The 12,209-nt window shown below is 42.8% G+C and overlaps 1 long non-coding RNA gene across 1 annotated transcript; it reads left to right on the top strand.

Annotated features, from left to right (window-relative positions):
* The first annotated feature begins 9,838 nt into the window (after positions 1 to 9,838).
* LOC139703284 (uncharacterized) lies at positions 9,839 to 10,601 on the top strand. Its single transcript, XR_011705687.1, has 2 exons — positions 9,839 to 10,148; positions 10,291 to 10,601. It is a non-coding gene; the product is annotated as an uncharacterized lncRNA (long non-coding RNA).
* Positions 10,602 to 12,209: the final 1,608 nt, after the last annotated feature.

Raw genomic sequence — 12,209 nt, 5'->3', positions numbered from 1 at the left:
TTTGTAGTCAGTCATTTCCCGGGGGGAAGAATTCCAGAGAGTGCCCTGTCCACCTCCACGGCGGTACACCAGGGTACTCCTTCCGGTCGCAGGGGATGCTGGGAGTAAAAGCCGTTGGTGGTGTGAGGGGACAGGACAGGGACAGGGTGCTGTGGGTGTCAAGGTGAGCACTGAGGGTGGACTGAGGAGTCCCCACAACAGTGGGAGGGTTGTCAAATCATCCAAGTGACCTCTATGGTCAGCCCTGCACTTTGGAATGAAAGGTAATATTCTGGGACAAACCCTTAGGCTGCAAGGGACCCTGGGAGTTCCAGCCTGTTGCCTAGATGTTGGAGGTGAGGATGGGGGAGAATTGCAGTGACTCCTTTTGCCTCTCAGGACCCTGGGAGATATTCCAGCATCTGCTAGGAATCAAGGTGAGGAACTTTGGTGACAGGGACTGAATGCCATACCTCCCAAAGGAAGGGACCTCAGAGAGCCTGGCTTCCCTTGTAATCTACCCCATTCAGGGTCACTGGAAGTAACTCTGGCTCATTTCTGCCTCCTGGTTTGGCTGAGAGGTTTTATATGTGTAGGGACCTTGGTCCAAGAGGTGATAACATGTCAGCAGAGGGAGGAATCCAGGACCTGCCAGACCCAAGGTATGGACTCTTCATGAGGACTGAAAGTATCCCCATCTCTGACCCAATGGATACCACATAGTATGCCTGGCCACTATACTCAGCCTGAGGAGGCCCTAAGTGGCAAGATCTTCTGCCATGGGCGCAAATATGGGAGATATTCAGGGAGATGGGGTCTTGGTCTAAAGATGTCAGTTCATTTCAGATGGGGTGGTAGTGAGGAAGGGCAGGCGTGGGCATGAGTAAGGACTTGGGTAATCTCCCAGCCCATGATACATTGGACCCAGGTCCAGCCACCAGCCCTGGAGAACCTACACAAGGGCAGTGGGAAACTGTTCACTTCTCTGGGAAGTACCAGGGCTCTTGGGGAAGAGAGGAACCTGATGTGACAGGGTAACTTCATCTTAGCACAGGGATCACTATCTGGTCATCAGACACAGGTGTCCCAGTTTACCCAAGAGTAAAGTGAGGACCCTAGGGGAAGATCAAGGGTCCCAGAATACAGTAGATGCCCCTCAGAAATCTTCCCGTTACCTGCTGTCAGCACAGGAAGCCCAGGCAGGGTTGTAAAGGTTCCTTTATTTTCTGTGTGTCATTGATTTCAGAGAAGTGAAGGCCTCAGTAAGAGGGGATTGGGCTCAGGAAAGCAGAAGGAGGATCTCAGGCATAGCCAGGAGTCAGGTAAGGACAGAGGGAATTTCTTCAGTGGAACACAAGGACCCCGATCCTCACCTGCCCTTTCTTCTCAGCCATGGGACAACCCAGTTCCATTGGCTTTACCTTTCCCTCACTTCCTTTCTGGGTGTCTCACGTAGACAGGGTGTGTTTTAGGATTTGTTAAGGTTTAAGGAAGGTGCCTTAGATCATTAGAGAGCATCTCATACCTAAGGTGAGGACTGAGCCAGATCCTCCATGGCCAGGACACATGGAACCATTGAGTTTGGCCAGCTCTTGCTTCACCTTTGAGAAGGTGTGGCCATATGTGAGGCCCCTCACTGCCTTGTGTTCCTTCACAGGGAGGTGGGCACTTCTTCAGAGTGTCCTTCAGGCCAGCACATGGGTGGTATCCAGGTCCTGCCAGGGGAAAGGTAAGGGCCCAGAGTAAGCAGAGCGGACCATCTACCTCAGAACAGTGGGGACCTCACAGAAGGCAGCCCAGCCCTCCTATCAGGGCTGGTGGATCAGGTTGTGCTTGGAGTCTGCAACCTGTGGGGCCCCTCAGTGCCTCTTACAAGAACTTCTGGAACCAGGTCGTGAAGGTTTTGTATGAGGCAGTGTCCTCAGGTCCTGGAGCAGAGGAGGCCCAGGCAGTATTTGGAGTCATGGTGTGGTGCACTCTGGGAATGTGTATCAAGGACCCCACACTAACAGGACAGAGGGAGTCCCACAGAGCTCAGGCCCCAGAAGCCCTACTATTAACCCTGGGCCTTGTGCTCTGTGGGCTTGCTGTACCCACAGAAGTTGCCTCACTTCCTGCCTCAGGTTTTCAGGAAATAGGCCTACCAGGAGAGGAACTTGAATAGCCCTAGAGCATTGCCCAAAGAGAAGACCTGTAGTGGGCCTTTGTGAGGGGTTCCAAGGGTTCAGTTCTCAGCTAAGGCCCTGACACATACCCTCTCTCCCCAGGCTGGTAAGTCTCCAACACCAAGCTCCTGTCCATCCTCCAGCTTGCTGTCTTAGACCAGAATCATCATGCCTCGAGCCCCAAAGCGTCGGCGCTACATGCTTGAGGAAGACCTTCAGGCCCAAATGGAGAAACAGGCCCTTATGGATGCCCAGGTTTCCACAGATGTGGATGAGGAGGATACTTCCTCTTCCTCCTCCACTTGCTCCTCCTCTTTCTCCGGCTCCTCTTCCTCCATTTCCTCCCCTTGCTATCCTCTGCCACAGTCTGGCTGGGCACAATCAGGAGCCACTTGTCAAAAGAAACTAACTTTATTTTTAGAACCACACACGCCAAACAAAACAGCCTCTCAGGAAAAACCCTCAGAGCCTCAACTGCCACCACCGGCTTTCCACAAGCCTCTCTCTCCCACACAAGCTTCTCTCCACCTCCCACAATCCTCCTGCTCTTGAGGCCGATTGGCTGGGTCACGTGGGCAGAGCCAAAAAAGTCCCCCAATGAGCAGCTCCGTGGTCTGAAAGGGCAGGGAAACAGCCCAATGAGCATCACCGCAGAGGAGCCAATCAGCTAGATGTTGCTGGGGCTGCTGTGAGCCAATCATCAGCCGGCAGCTGGAAGTTTGCTGGCAGCTGGAAGTTTGCTGGGGCCCCTTCGGCTGTGGCTCTCAACATCTCCCCCTCTCTGTTTAAACAACAAGCATGTGACTTAGGGACCATGCCTGCCTTAGGTTGTCCAATAGTACATATGGTCCTTAGGTTGGTACCATTGCAATTGGATCTTACCCGTCACTGACTACCGGTCCAGTATACAGCCACACCTGTGGAGAGGTCTTTGTACCAGCGGGGGGGTGAGGTTCTTTGCCTCACCTCTGTTGGCCCCCAAATTTTAGCTGGACGATCATGACAAGCAGAAGGGAGGAAGATTCACCAAGCCAATTGACGGCTCCTTTTGTAAAAATTGTACCACCAATGACATCATCAGCAAAAATACCCCAACACTACCACAAGTCGTTGCACCAACAGATAGTTCACAATGCATACAGGTGAGCTCACAATGTGTCCAGGCAAGTTCTGCAAGCAGTTCAGTGATGGCTATTGTAGAAGTTGTAGATTGGTTTTATCTTTGACTTCACCAGCACTGGGATGAAGATAGTAATTCTGGCAATAATGGCTAAAGAAAAAAATTATGTAACATTACAGAAGGCACTAAAAGAAAACAATTTTCTTAACAATTTACATTGTCTTTAAGAGAATTATTAAATATAATGAAAAGGAAAGGTGAAAGTAAACAAACAGATCTGTTAACCTTCTTTTTTGTTTACATATTAAAACAATCCTCAACAGTTGTTTACCCAATTTAAATTAAACCATATAAATCACGTGAAAAAACAAAATATTTGGATCCATTTTATCATGAGCGCTCATCATATATGATATATGGACATACATACATTCAAACATATAACACAAAACACAAGTGTGCACACATAATATAATACATACAACACATAACATTATAGTAAAGGCCTTATAACTTTTTACAGGTGAAATCTCCATTGCAATGTTTAAAAACTCTATAGTCAAAAAATAGAACTGATCAGCAAAACATTAACCTAGGTCTGTATGAGCTCAAAAAACAAAATAGAACTTCATGATATGGCAAAGGGCAATAATAAAATAGATATTGAAAAAAGCATCCTGGTTCTGTTGCAGATGTAAGAATAGCCAAACTGGAGTTTTGGATATCAGTTGTTATGGATTTGAGCCAAATCATCTTCTTTTTGGTCTGTAGAAATCGCTTTAGTTAATCTTTCTGGAATCCAAATCGGCTGCTGTTCTCCCTGTGGAAACACATAAACAGACCCCCGACTCCAGACAATTACTGGGTCAGGACCTTTCCATTGTCCTGTTAGAATATCCTTCCAAAGTACCTTGGGCTTATGTACATTTTTTGGACACATATGCAAAATGTAAGGAATTTAAGGAAATTCAGGACTTTTACATTATTCTGTTCCCCTCAATGACTATGGCATGTTGCTCTATTTATTTCAGACTCCTTTTTGGTTATGTTTTTATTAGTGCATTATAATTATACATAAGAGCAGGGTTCTTTCTGACATATTCCTACATGCATGTAGCATAATTTTCTCCACTTCATTCCCCAGTACTTCCTCTTTCCCTTCCATCCCCTCCAACATTCCCTTCTTCTTCAGTCTTCCTTCTATTTGTTTTTAAATGAGTATATTATAATGATGCACAAAGTAGAATTAATTGTGATATATTCATATATTCATCTAGCATAATTTGTCAATTTCATTCCCTAGTGCCTTCCCTCCTCCTTTCCCCTGGATTCCATCCTTTTACTGTTTATTCTTCTATTTTGGTGAGACCAGACACTTTTTTCCTGACTCTGTCACTACACATTTATAGTTGTCTTTATAAAGGCCTTATACATTTTGTTAGGATCTTTTTTTAGGTAATTTTTGGACTTTGTTGCCATTGTAAATGGCATATTGTCTATTAGCTGTTCTACATAGTGCTTTTGTGTGGCAATGATTTTAATTTTGCCATTGTAATCAGCTGTACACCTGGTCTGATGTCTCATTCACTTGAATACTCCACATGAATGTTCCTTTGAATTTTCAAGATAGATAATGATGTTGTTACTCTGCCTTATTTTCCCCCAATATTCATACCTTTATTTGTTCTGATGATCACAGCTCTGGCTTTGTGCCTTAGCCCTGTTTTGAAACACAGAGGCAGTAGCATACATCTACCCCTTCTTCCTGACTTTAATGATAATTCTTCTAACATTTTACATTTAAGCATGTAAGTGATTTTAGCAAGTGGAAGCTTCCTTTTAATATTAGTTGAATAAATGTTTTTACTATGAGCTTATGGTGAATTTCTTTCAAAAGCATATTCTCAACCATTGACATTATGAAATGTTTTCTCTCATCAATTTTGTATGTAAGGAACTAAAATGGAAAGGTTTTTTTCCCTAATGTTTACATCAAATTTTCTTGCCTTGAATGATGCCTATTTATTCATTTAATTCATTACTTTATCTGATATGCTGCTAATTTATGTAGGATATTTGATGCTGTATAAGCGAGCTTACCTCAAGGGTTCTTATCATGGGGAGGGGGTTCTTGTCTGGTTTTTGAATCCAGGAAAGCTGGCCTGAGACAATGAGTTGAACTACTGGCAACTTTTGATATGCTATGAAAGAGTCAACAATCAGGCAGTAATTAGTTTTCTCTAACCATTAAGTGGAACTGGCCTCCCAAACTGCCTGGTCCTGGAATATCTGAGGGTGGCTTGAGCTTTGAAAAGTTTCAGTTTATAGAGTTTAATTAGAATTTCATTTTCCTTTTAGGCCAATTTGATCATTTATTTATTTTATTTCTAAAAAGTAGTCAGAGTTACTGGAAGGGCATTATTTATAATGCAAACCTTTCATTACAGAAAGCGTCAAACATATAGTAGAAAGAATAATATAATGAGCCCAGTATACCTGAGCTTAAATACATGGAAGATTTGTCTCCAGTTAGATTCCCCACCTACCTGCTTCTCAGGTACTGGAATAATGTGGAGCAACTCCAAATAGTATGTCCTCTCTAAACAATTCAATATGCACTTCCTAAACATAAGAATTCTTTTTCTCCTTTGGTACCAGGGATTGAACTCAGGGCTGCTTAACAACTGAGCCACATCCTCAGCCATTTTTTTAAAATTTTATTTGACTTTTAGACAAGGTCTTGCTGAGTTGCTCAGTACCTCGCTAAGTTGCTGAGGCTGGCTTTGAACTCAAGATCCTCCTACCACAGCCTCCCAAACTGCTGGGATTACAGGCATGTGCCACCACACCTGCAGATAAGAACAGTTTAATAAAAAAAGCGTAAAACAAAATACTTGTGTTTTTAAATTAAATAAATAACCATCAGTGTACAATTGTTTTACACACTTTTCGATACACTTTTAAGAAGAAAGTTGTGTCCTTGAATGAGTATCTAAATATGGTCCATATAGAGTAATTCTTTGTTATGCCTCTTAAGCTTTTTAAAATTTGTGTATTACCTCTCAAGTTTTCTTTCTCCTTGCAATTCATTTTTTTATTTTGTTGTTGTTGAAAAAGAAAAAAAAAATGTTGTGTTCATTCCAGCTTTCCAAGACTCTGGAGTTTGATGAATGAAACACTGGTGTCTTTTAACATATTCTTCATCCCATAATTTCTAGGGCTACATGGTACTTCAGGCTTATGTTATATGCCCTTCCCTGGTTCTAACATCAGCCATTTCTTCAAGAGGTCTGCTTCCTTCTATAAATGGTTCTAGAAATCTCCATCTGGGTGCTAGAGGTGCTCATTGCAACTTGGGAGTTAGTTATATGCCTCCTCTGCTGACAACACAATGACATGGTCTCTATCATTTGTATATTTAGATCACTCAAATAAAAACTTGTAAGTTATAGTCAAAATAGTGAATATATTCTTCACATCTAAAAGTTTCCTTCTAGCCCATTGTAATTTCTGCCTGCTAGCCTTCCCTGCACACTCATCTCCAAAAATCACTGATCTTCTTCTGTCACCATAGATGAGTTTATATTTTGAGAGCTTTTATATAAAAAGATTTGGAGAAGTATGACTACATTATTTGTTAGGTGCATGCTTAGTATTTTTGTATTGCCAAACTATTTTCAAAAATAGTTGTGTCAGTAAACATTATCACTAGGTGTTACATGGTATGGCCAATCTCCTCAATTTTAGCCATTCTAATGGGCAGATAGTGGTATCTCATTGTGATTTTGATTTGCATTTCTCCAATGAGTACTGATGTTGAGTTTCTGACCATGTGGTAAAACCCTAGTGTAAATATTGTTGAACAAGTATTTTGTAGATGTGATTAACATTTGCAATCAGATGAGATTATAGTCCATAATGTGAGTGGGCTTCACCTATTCAGTTGAAGGCCTTAAGAGCAAAAACTGACATTTCCTAGAGAGGAGAGAATTTTGCCACAATTATGTAACATAGAAATGCTGTGTGAGTAGACACTTCTCAAAAGAATGAATACAAGTGGCCAAGAAATATATATGAAAAAATTGGTCAATGTCATCATTAACCATTATGAAAATGCAAATCAAAACTACAATGAGATAAAAATCTCACCCCAGTTTAATGGCTATTATCAAACAAATAAATAACCAATGCTGGTGAGGATGTAGAGAAAAAAAAATAACTCTCATACACTGTTGGTGGGAATGTATATTAGTACAACCATTATGGAGAACAGCATGGAGGTTTAAAAAAATTGAAAATAAACCCACTCTGTGATCCTGCTATCCCACTTCTGGATGTATGTATGTATGTGTATATATATATATATATATATATATATATATATATATATATATATATCTCGAAAAGAAATAAAATCAACATACTGAAGAGATGACTGCATGCCTTTTTTTATTGCAGCACTGTTCACAGCAGCTAAGAAATGGAATCCACCTAAGTGCCTAAGTGTGTTTCATATGGAATATTATTTATCCATAGAGAAAAATGAAATTCTATAATTTTCAGAAAAAGGTATGTACTGGAGAGCATCATGTTAAGGGAAATAAATCACACACGGAAATGCAAGTACCACATTGGCCCTCACATGTAGAAGCCAAAACAGTCAAACTGAATGTAAACTAGTGATTACTAGAGATTGGGAAAGGTAGAGGCTAGATTTAATTAGTGCATGCTGTATGCAAGTGTTGAAATATTACACTAAACACCATTATTATTTACAATTTATACATGGGAATGAAATAAAATATTAAAATAAAAAGAATGGGGGCTGGGGATGTGGCTCAAGCGGTAGCGCACTTGCCTGGCATGCGCAGGGTGCTGGGTTAGATCCTCAGCACCACATAAAAATAAAATAAAGTTATTGTGTCCACCGAAAACTAAAAAAATAAATATTAAAAAATTCTCTCTCTCTCTCTCTCTCTCTCTCTCTCTCTCTCTCTCTCTCTCTAAAAAATGAATGCCTATGCCTATGTGAGTTTCTGACCTGCTGGCCTATTCAGAGTTCAGATGTGTTAGACATGAGCTGATTTATTTTACGTCTCCTTTTCTGTTTCTCTCTTTCTGTGGTGAGAAAGAGGAAGATATCTGTAGCTATACTGACAGATACAGATGTAAATGAAGATAGACACAGTATGGATCAAAGTTTACTTTTTGCATAAGGATAGTTCATTTTTCCAGATCTAGTTGTTTCAGACAATTCTTTCTTTCCAATGTTCATTTACATCTTTACCAATAATTAGTTGTCTATATATGCATATAAATGTGAATCTACTCCTGGAAGAAATTTATTTTGTTCTACTGAAGTATTTCTCCAATTACTATTTTGATTATCATTAGTTTATAATGGTTGAAATGATGTAGGATATTTTGTTCTATTTTTATGGATTGCTTGCATATTTTTATGAAAGTTAGAATCAGCCTCCTGATTTCTATATAAATATTTATGGAATTCTGAATTGTACTACATTGAATTGATCAATGCATTTGAGAAGAATTGACATTGCAACAATATTCAGTATTGTGAGTAATAAACAGATTTATATTTCCATTTATTTATATCTTCATTAATTTATCCTTGGAATGTTTTATAGTTCTCAATGTACTCATCTCCTACATCTTTTGTCAGTTTATCCCTTTTAATTAATATTTTCTACTACTATTTTAAATTATACTGTTTTAATTTCCAGTTGCTCATTGCTAGTATCCAAATATAATGATCTTGTATGCGATGGTGTTGCTACACTCAATAATTAGTTCTGAGTGTTTTCTTAATTAATAGAATTTTCTCTATAGACTTTTCTTTTCCTTTTCCAAACTACAGGCCTTTTAAAAAGCCTCAAGTACAATGCTGAGCAATCCCAGCAAACCCTGCCCTGCTTTGTGAATTCATCAGTCTTAGGTTGTGGCTTCGTACATGCAAACATCCTGCATAACTTCTGGCATTGTTATGAATATTGGCCTTGTCTCTCCTTTACTGTTAAATCCTACATTGGCTTATTACACTTACTAAGGTAATCAAGGCCCCTTAGATTATAAACAAGATTGGGATACCCAGTGAAGCAAGTCTGGTGGTTCATTAAAGTCTCCCAGACTGAAGGTAGTGATTTCTGAATGAAAATTAAAAACCTAGGAAACCTCAGTGGACATTAGGAAAAAGAAGTGGGATGGAAAAGTACCCTGCAAGAACTAAGTGGTCTTCAAGGTTGTAGAGAAATGTTTAGGAGGGAAGTGGAAAGATCCATGTCTCCATATAATCTTAAACACAGAGTGCTTTCAGGTGCGACAGACCTGAACTAGGTGCTGGTGGCCAACAAAAGAGACTGGACCATTGCAGGGGGTGTCTGTGGAGAGGTGTGAAGGAAACGCCCTCTCTGGGCCTTGTGATGCACCACAATTGAGCGTGGGGACATGAGGAGGCATCCTGCATCAGTTTGGGAAACCTCTCCAGGGGGCTGGGCATATCCTTCCGTTCTCCAACCAGACTGACTCTCCTGGCCTTCAGGTCACGGCCCCTTCCCTATGGACCTGACAGATGGGGATGCTTTGTGATGTCTCAGCCCTTCCCCCTCCTCGGCAGGCTTAGGGGTGTGGCCTGGGGTGGGACTTGCTGAGCCAACAAAGCCCAAGGGTGTGGCCACCTGTTGTCCTGGGGACCATAAATAGAGGGAGCTCAGCGGCCTGGACAGACTACCTGGAGGTGCTGGTCCAGAAACATGGGCAGGAGACCCATGGCATCCATTCCCCACTGTGCAAAATCCAACTCTGGCAGCAAAGCGGGCCAAAAGAAGACGTGCATACATCATCGAACCAAGTACAAGAAAAGCAAGGTGAGCTGAGCCACCCAAGTCCTGCTCTTCTGCCCCTGGACTGCCCTCCCTACCTCCCCCTGCACAAAGCCCCTGTTGCCACCCTCCTCCACGTCTGCCCCCAAACCAGTGCCCCTCTGTGATCTCCTTGTTGTCCTTCCAGGGCCGAAAGATGACAAGAAAGTCTAGAAAGCCCCTTCGAGGGCGTTGTAGGAACAAAGAAGCTGCCAGAGCTCGGACCACCGCAGCTGACAGCAATAAGAGAGGAGCAACCCGAGGCAGCCGCCGTCTCCCGCTGAGGAAGAAGGTCCACCGTCGAGCCTGAGGGGGACGACCAGAGCCTGGAAAGTAGCTGCTGAGGTCGCTGCAGTGAGGACCTGTAACACCAGCGAGGCCTGAGACCTCAGAACCTTCCCTGAAGCCTCCACAGGTCTGGCCACAGAGATTGTGAAAATAAAATCAGCTTCTCTGGCGTGTGTGTGTGTGTGTGTGTCTGTGTGTCCTCTGACGGTGGGGGACAGAGGAGCAAGGGGAGGTTGGTGTGTGGGAAGAGGGAGGTGGGTCCTTTGGGGCTGTGGGTCTTCCAACAGGGCCACAGAACCAGACGTGGAGCATGAGGACAGATGGGCGCTGAGCACTGAAGAGTCATTTCCTCCACACAGGTTTACCAGGAAGGAGGGCAAAGACGAGGAGATTTTGCTCATGTGTAAAGGCGGATGAGATGGGAGGGGTGTAGTATGTGTGGAGACAGTGTCTCCCCAAAAGGACACAATGTAATTGCTAATGCCTGTGCTCTTGCTGCTCCTCTATGGGGCCTTTTCCACAGCTAGACTAGTGACCCAGCTAGGCCAGCCAAAGCCCTTCACCTGAGAAGCTGTGGATTTCCCTATATCCTTTTTTAAAAAAAGCACTGTGTAAATCAACAAATAGCTATGAATGGCAAGGAGGCAGGCTGGTGGGTGCCTTTAAGGTCCTTGTTGTATGAAGTTGGAAACTGGGAACCAGGGACAATTGGGTCTTGTCCAAGATCACCAACAAATCCATCAATGGCAAAGCTGAGTTGCTAATGCCTCCTACATCGAAAGTCTTCTCAAAGCACCACTATTCCCCTATGGTTTCACCTGCCCATGGGTGCCTCTAAGAGGGTGTCACCCTCTTCATTTTTCCTCCATCTGGATAGCTTGTGTTAATTGTCATGTCAGCCTCTCCCCACTGCTCCAGGTCAGCTCCACGAATTGCCACAGTTCAGCAGCCAGACAGGCTCTTGAGTACTCACAGACCTATAAAATACTGAGAGGAGAATGTTCTAGGAGATCCAGGACCCGTCTTGATCTTGCAAAAATCCCTCTGCACCAAAGGCTACAGGCTGGAAAGGGTTTGCTTCTCTCAGGATGCTTCTGTGGACTCAGTGTGTTTTCCCACTAGCCTTGAGAGGTCCGGCTTGCAACACTCAGAAATAGAGTCAGAAAATGAAAGAACTTGCTGGAAGTCACACAGCCACTATGGAGTAAAGGCAGGATTGGAGCTTAGATCTTGGATTTCAGAGTCCTGTCTCCTACCACTGCACAGAAGCCTCTTTCTCCTCTGGCCTACCCTCTAGGTGGCCTGGGAGTAAGGAGGCAATTGTGCAATAGTCCATAAGTCAAGATGAGAATCAGAACTCCTGATTCTCCAGCATGGCTGCCTCCTTGCTATGTAACCTTGGCACAGCCACTTCATTTTTCTGCACCTTGGTTTGCGCAGCTTTGCAGTATAGATCACAATGCAAATTCAGGTTTGCCAAGTAATGTTTACTGAGCACAAATTTTGTACCAGATTGTCCTGGGCACTAGAAGTATAGATAAACACAGGAGCTTACATGTGTTGAGAGAAGAAATTCGGAATACATAAATAAATGACCAGCTTAGATTTTGTCAGGCCTGGAAAGTGTTATAAAGTAGATTGTACAGGGAAATATGTTGGTAGTATTTAAGGGCCTGCTCCAGATAGGGTAGTAAGGACTTAGGATTGGTTTACAGCTCTAGAGGAATCACAAATCAGGCCAGTGGTGTGGTGTCAGAATCATAATGCATGGAAATGAGG

Source organism: Marmota flaviventris, chromosome X (genome assembly GCF_047511675.1).
Source record: "Marmota flaviventris isolate mMarFla1 chromosome X, mMarFla1.hap1, whole genome shotgun sequence".
Classification (NCBI taxonomy): Eukaryota; Metazoa; Chordata; class Mammalia; order Rodentia; family Sciuridae; genus Marmota; species Marmota flaviventris.
The sequence above is the reverse complement of the archived record's forward strand: the minus strand, read 5'-3'. Positions and strand labels throughout refer to the sequence as shown.